Source organism: Lactuca virosa, chromosome 2 (assembly GCF_052849685.1).
Source record: "Lactuca virosa cultivar CGN04683 chromosome 2, Lactuca_virosa_CGN04683_v6, whole genome shotgun sequence".
Lineage (NCBI taxonomy): Eukaryota > Viridiplantae > Streptophyta > Magnoliopsida > Asterales > Asteraceae > Lactuca > Lactuca virosa.
Genome location: NC_136427.1, coordinates 184,877,271 through 184,884,981, shown reverse-complemented (window position 1 = coordinate 184,884,981; position 7,711 = coordinate 184,877,271). Strand labels below are relative to the sequence as shown.

Below are 7,711 nucleotides of genomic sequence, written 5' to 3'. Positions count from 1 at the left end.
TCAACAGGAAGACCCAAGAACCCATTGAACCGATCGAAGGTAACATGCAAGAAGATCTTGCTTCTTTTTCTATAGTTGTGGTCTTGCAAGAAGCAGCAACCCGGAAAGATTTCCTGAATAAGGTAAAAAGAAGTGCCAATAACGATAGCTGTTGATTATCCCTTTCTCTTCGAACATTCAATTCATCGTCTCCGTCATCATCTTCTTGGCAATCGGTAACCCTAGAAACCCTTTCTCCAGATTCTTCCGATTCTTGATTTACATACTGAAACAATGCAGTGTCATGGTGGGTTTGCAAAGAAGAAGAAGATGAAGATGGAGAATGGAGGACCTCTGTCATGGCTGTAGAAAACAAGAAGGTGGATTTTGTCTGTTTAGATGTGTAAGATTTCTGAGTAAAATAATATTGGTTGAGATTTGACCTTTGGTGGTGGGATTAACGAAATGATTGGAGGGCAGATTTTGATTTGGGGGAAATGGAAATTTGGGAGGGAATTGTGGATAGATTAATAGAACGTGAGCATCCTCTTAGTATGCTTAAAGTCGACAAAAAGATCTCCAGATCCTCAGTTGAAACCTGATGTCGCTGCCTTTATCGTTTTCGTTTTTTTGCTTTAAGTTGTCGATTAGGGGTTTTGTTCAAGAAAACGCGAAGGGAAAGGGTAAGGCAGATTGGAGATAGAACAACAATAGGTGGGGAAATTTGGGTTGCTATGAAGCAGACGATAAGCACAAGGAAAACGGGAGGGGGTTGTTGCCCTCTTGACATCCAAAAAATCCCACCTCCAGTGGAGGTTTTCTCGATTATAACCGAAGAAGAAGAAGGGTTTTCCAGAGAGAGAGAGAGAGAGAGATTTATTTTTATTTTTATTTTTTATTTTTTTTAATTTTGAAAATCAGAAAAATAAATAAGAGAGAGAGAGATTTATTTTATTTTTAATTTTTTTAAATCTGAAAATCAGAAAAAAAATCATATTAACAGGGGCAAATTTGTCATTTTGAAAAAAATCAAAAAAGATTTGACCAAACAAGAAACAAAATGAAAACTTTGGACCTCTGGTGCTAGTTCAAACCTTTTTGGACCATTTGTGCAGTTTAGTCTATTTATTTTTAATCAATTGTCCTTTTATGTAATTTTATATATTTCAAAAGCTTCCAGCTACTTTGTCAAACACTTATATAACAAATAAAAGTTACAGTTTCCCGCTACCAGCTACCCGCTACACGCCACCCGCTACCAGCTACCAGCTACCAGCTACCCGCTACCCGCTTCCAGCTAACCGCTACTTTTGTCAAACACGCCCATAACTTTTAAGAGCTTCTAGCTTTGAGGTTTTTTTTTTTTTTTTTTTTTTTGTTTTTTAACTCGGAAAAAAAATCCTTCAACATTAACAGCTTCTAGCTTTTAGCTATAAAAAAGTTTCAAATCCAAAAGCTACTTCAAATACCGTTTAACAAAAAAAACACTTTTATACATTTACAAATTGACTTAACCACCATATTTTTAAATATAATAATGTGTTTTATATAAATTATTTTATGTAATTTTACATGATTTCAAAGTTTTCAACTATTTTTATGGAACACTAATACAAATAAAAACCAAAAATTTTAACTTTATTTTACAAACTACTACCTAGCAACTTGGGGCTCTAGATTTCAACTAGTTTTTTGGATACTCCTAAATCATGAGAATGGTTAAGGGTTTTGCTTAGGTTATATTTTTCTCCAAAAATAAAATATACTTAGATAAAGATGTATTTTACTCTAATAATTTGTACATATAAATAAAAGTACCTTATCTATATATAATCCAAAATATAATTTTTTTTTTCCTTCTTTAAGGGGGGACTATACATTATAATTTATTGGGTAGGGAGGAAGTATAAATTTTTTTCGGTATTTGTCTGCGTCTTTCTTAAAGTAGAAACATATACGTGTACTTGCCTTCATCGTAGTAATACGATACCCATTACTCCCTCTCTCTCTTTGAATCACCCTCTTCGTCACATCCATATTCATTTTCGTCTTCCTCCCCCTTTCTCTTTCTCTCTCTCTCTCTCTCTCTCTCTCTCTCTCTCTCTCTCCCCCTCTCTCTTCTTCCAGTTGCCTAAGACGACTTTTTTCTCCTTTCAGATGGCGCAACAAGCTTGAACAAAGTCTTAAAGCAAAAAGCTGGTGAGTTCATTAGTTTCTTCGTGTATCTCGTCTGTTGTTCATGATTTCCCCTTTTATCTTACCGATATTCTATTCAGTTTATCGATGAAACGCAAACCCTTTTTGATTGGTTCTGCTTCTTTTGCTGTTTATATGATGATTTGGAGAAATTGATCTGGGTTTATTGTAACTGATAGTTGGATCTGTACGAATTTCGATGTCGGTTGTTTTTATTTGTTTGGATATCAGTTGATTTTTTTGGTTTGATTGTTAATCGCCCCTTTTATGAAGTAGCCGGAGTAATTTCCAAAAGTTGATTAAATTTACAAGTTCTGATGAGATTCTTCGTTTTTCTCCCCCCTTTTTTCACCTTTTGGATGAGATCTATGAAATCGAAGGAATCAATTTTTTTCTGATTGCTCTGTTTCACCCTAGACAAATAATCATAACTACAAAGTCTTCGATCAAAATTTAAGGAATTTCAGAACATTATTTTCGAATCCTTGGATAAAAACTCAATCAGTGGATCTAATTCTTATTTTCATCTCTTGTGATTAGAGTCTGTAAAGTTAGATTTCTCTATGTATGTGTGTGGACTGTTTTGTTTCAGGTGTTTATGAATTATACAGTTTCTAAGTAGATTCTTTATTTCTTCCAGGAGAATCTGTGATTGACGCTTGATATTCAGGAGCAAATAGTATATGTAATATTTAGACAGATTTACAAAGATTTGATTGGTATTGGGCTACTGTGATCCATGGGGATCTTTGAAGAAATGGGTTTCTATGGAAATCTTGATTTCCTTGCAGCTCCGCCGTGTGAAGGGGATAGGCCGCCGGAAGTTGAACAAGAGGCACCAATGGAGGACGATTACAGTGATGAAGAAATGGATGTTGATGAACTGGAAAGGAGAATGTGGAGAGATCGAATGCTTTTGAGGCGACTTAAAGATCAAAACAAAGGTAAAGAAGTCGATAACGCCAAACAACGTCAATCTCAAGAACAAGCAAGACGAAAGAAAATGTCTCGTGCACAAGATGGGATCTTGAAATACATGCTTAAAATGATGGAAGTTTGTAAGGCTCAAGGGTTTGTCTACGGAATCATCCCGGAGAACGGAAAACCGGTGAGTGGAGCCTCCGATAACCTCCGTGCCTGGTGGAAGGAAAAAGTCCGGTTTGACAGAAACGGCCCGGCGGCGATCGCGAAATACCAAGCCGACCATTCAGTTTCCGGGAAGAACGAGGACAGTTGCGCCGTCGTCTCCACTCCTCACACTCTACAAGAGCTTCAGGACACCACACTTGGGTCCCTTTTATCTGCTCTAATGCAGCACTGCGATCCTCCGCAGAGGAGGTTTCCATTGGAGAAAGGTGTTGCCCCGCCGTGGTGGCCCACCGGAGACGAAGAATGGTGGTCTCAGCTAGGTCTCCCGAAAGAACAGGGGACCCCACCCTACAAGAAACCTCACGATCTGAAAAAAGCTTGGAAAGTCGGTGTTTTGACGGCCGTGATTAAGCATATGTCGCCGGACATAGCTAAAATTCGCAAGCTTGTTAGGCAATCGAAATGTTTACAAGATAAGATGACCGCGAAAGAGAGCGCCACGTGGCTTGCGATTATCAACCAAGAGGAAGCGCTATCCCGGAAGCTATATCCTGATAGCTGTCCGTCGATATCTTCCGCCGCCGGCAGTGGGTCGTATCTCGTCAGCGACACCAGCGACTACGACGTCGATGGTGTTGAAGATGAACAGACAATCGAAGTAGAAGATTGCAAGCCCGTTTACACTTTGGGCCAAGTTGGGCTCATGGGCTCTATGGTTCCACAACTGGCCCAAGTCAAGGGTGAGCTCATCGACATAGCAACTCCGGAGACTTTTATACAGAAACGGAAGCAACCATCTGATGAGCGGCAGCCGCCGCCTCCGGCGGCGATGGAACCCAAGATCTACACATGCGAGCATTCTCAGTGTCCTTACAGTGACATTCGGGTCGGGTTTCAGGACAGATTTTCAAGAAACAATCACCAGATGAGTTGTCCATATCGCCCGACTCCTAATCCTAATCACAACCCTTCTCGTGGCGGAACCCTAAACTTCCAAATTAACAACCTCCAGAAAGAACCGGTTTTCGCCATGCCGTCGTTTGCTCAGCCCAAGATCACCACCGCTCCCGCCGTGAACCAGGAGAATCAATTTGTTAGCTCGCAACTTGGACTTCCGGGAGATGGTCAACGGGTGATTTCTGATCTCATGTCGTTCTATGATACCAATCTTCAACAACCCAACAGAAATCTCAACTCCGGGAATCTTGACGTCGTCGGGGTCGGCGACCACCAGAAGCAAAAATTTCCGATCCAGATCGACGATGATTTTTTTGTACACAGCGTTGAATCCAACAATCAATCGACGTTCTTACCAACAACAGGGTTCCATTTCGAGAACAAAACACCATACAATCCTGCTTTTGATGCAAACAGTAACCTGGATTTCAGATTTGTTTCGCAGTCGCCTTTCAGTCTAGGAGGAGTTGACTTTTCCGGCGACCCAACTCCGGCGCCGGATATGTCCATGTGGTATCTGTGAAATCAATTATCAAGATTCAAGATAAAAAAAAAGACTCAAATTCACCCAATTAACAGGTGAAGAGTCTCTTCCTTAATCCATAGTATAGTATCAAGTTAGTTATTATTATTATAATTACCAAAACTTTCTGTGGACTCCTGTTTCTTGTTTTTACGTTTCTTGTGACAATATCTTGTGTAACTATATATATTTTGTTTATATATATAATTGTGGTGTATTGTTGATTGTTATGGATCATTTGAAGTCGAATGTTATTGTATGTTGATACACACACACAAACACAAACACAAACACACAGTGGAAGGTGGTAGGTGTTTTGGTGGGTGTTTGTCAACATCGGATGGAGACAAAGAGAAGGGTGGATGCATGTGATAAAGGTGAGACTTTGTTGGGACATTGACCAAAAGATTAGGTGCAAAGATGAAAGATGAAGAACATGGACATATGCCTCCATTGATGTGGGGCCCAGATATGGATAAAATTTAGAAGATGCTAATGGTGGTGGTGGCTGTCCACAACACAACAAAACATGACATCAAGGTCATCAATGGCTGTTTGACTTTTCTTTCCTTATATAGGTCTTTGTCGACTATCTTTGTGGTTTTGGACCCAACTTTTATTTTACTATTTTGGTTGTGTGTTTTTGTAAAGAATAAGATTGATTGGAATTGGATTAATAGTTGTCAAATCTTGACTTGTCCTCATAAATCATTTTCTTTGACCAATTAGAACTCGAACTATCATATATGATGGGGAGTGGGGTCGAGTAGTTAAGTTAAGTGCATCCGTCTTAAGAAAAAATTTCATTAATGGTGTCTATAATAGGAAAAAATTTCTTGTCACATTAGAGGATCCATGGCTTAATGAAATTGTTAAATGAGGTGAAATATGAAAGAAAAAAAAGGTAAACAACACCATTTGTGCGGTCAACATAAAACCAACCTAAAATTCACGTGAGAGGTCAATTGAATAACAATAGCAATATTTTGAATATCTTAGAGTTCAATTTCTGATGTATTTTATGGAATTTACACATCAATTACTACGCTTCTATCTTAGGGACATATGGAACAACATATGGATGAACAATGAATTATACTCTAACATAGGTATTGAATAACAATAGAAATATTTTGGATATCTCAGAGTTCAAATTCTGATGTATTTTATGGAATTTACACATCAACTCCTACGCTTCTATCTTAGGGACATATGGATGAACAATGAATTATACTCTAACATAGGTATCTATGGAACAACATAAGGATAAACAATGAATCATAATTATAACATTGTGAGATATCAAGTTAGCATATAATTAAGTTGGTTGTATGGAAGTGGGGCCACATTTTTAAATATGATGATGATGTGATAGATCATAGAACTTTGTACCATTCAATGGATTTTGAAATAAGTTAGAATGTAGTAGGACCAACTTTCTAAATATGATAATGATGTCATAGGTTATTGAACTTCTTAGAATTTAATAGATCTTAAGAATTAAACTACATATTAGTATCTAAAATGAAATGCTAATGTGACAATTAATCAAATGTTGTAAAGTTGATTGGTCTGTGAATTTTCCAAAAAATGAAATGTTGTCATTAATCAAATGTTGTAGAGTTGAATGGTTTGTAGATGCCTTAAAAAATAAAATGTTGATATGTCATTAATCAAACACCGTAGAGTTGAATGGTTTGTGGATGTCCTAATCGTATGCTTAATAAATTAAAAAAATCAAGCTATCTCCATCATATTATTATTTTTTTTCAAAAAATTTATTCATAGGTTCCATAAAACATATTTATTTGAAACTAATAAAATACAATTAAAATCAATGTCGTTAAAATCACGATCTTGATCATAGGATCGAACGATCCTACGATCCTAAGTAGGAAAAACGAACCGGATCGTATCAAGGTAGGATCACAAGTACGATCATAAGATCGTAAAATCGGGATCCGACCCAATTCCACCTTCCCTTGATTTTTGTTTTTTTGAAAAAAGAAAAAAAAATTAAAATCAATTTTCTTTTTAAAAAAGAGAAAATTAAATTTACCACTTCGACTTTCATCATTTACCGGTTTATCGTTTACCTTTTTTCTTGTGACTAATTTTTTGAAGTTTTTGTAGGTTTTGAACGGAAAATTGAATGTTTTGAAGATATTTTTCATGTTTTGAACTTATAAGTTAAAATTATGTGTTTTTGTGGGATCTTAGAGTCCGATCGCAATCTTGTAAACCCAAAAACGATCCTACATAAGATCCCGATATTGACAAAGAAAAAACTTTGATAAGTTCGTAACTTTACAAGCAAATTGAAATAACTTTGAAATGAAAAACTTTTTCACTTTGCTAAGTTATTTGACTCAAAAAGTTTTCCAAATATTGTTCCACCATGTATTATGGTCACCATGCATGGTGTAGAGGGGTGATGTGGCACACCGATCGACCCTCACGGTAACAACATACTATCTTGCAAATTGAAGACCCCGTTGTATCTGAGGCACCGCTGTGAGAATTCTATTTCCTCCTCTCTCTCATCTTTTCCTTTTTTTATTATTTGTATTAAATATAGTGAAATAAGTATTAAAGATGGAGGTATTTGTTGGAGATATGCCAACTACAGACCAAGTTAATATTATATTAAATCTATTGGGTTATAACAAAGTATGTTCAAAATGGTGAGAACTATAAATAAAATGACTAGTTTGCTATTTATTATTGGTTTAATTAGAAACTATAAAAAAGTGGTACCTTAATTTCTAATCAGACATATTTGAATTATGACTATACAAATATGTATTTAATTATAGTATAATTTTGTCATTAATTCAAATTGTTGCTTGGTGAACAAGTTTGACCATTTAGAAATCAAACTATGATGATGGGGACGCGTAGTTAAGTTAACACCATCCGTATTAAGAAAACTTTTTCAATTAGAACATCTATAATAGGAAAGTTTTT

At 36.5% G+C, this 7,711-nt stretch overlaps 1 pseudogene across 1 annotated transcript; it reads left to right on the top strand.

Annotated features, from left to right (window-relative positions):
• Window positions 1-1,947: 1,947 nt before the first annotated feature.
• On the top strand, window positions 1,948-4,974 carry LOC145159827 (ETHYLENE INSENSITIVE 3-like 1 protein pseudogene; annotated as a pseudogene). The gene is made up of 2 exons (XR_013737934.1): window positions 1,948-2,178; window positions 2,816-4,974. The product of XR_013737934.1 is annotated as an ETHYLENE INSENSITIVE 3-like 1 protein pseudogene (transcript).
• The last annotated feature ends 2,737 nt before the right edge of the window (window positions 4,975-7,711 follow it).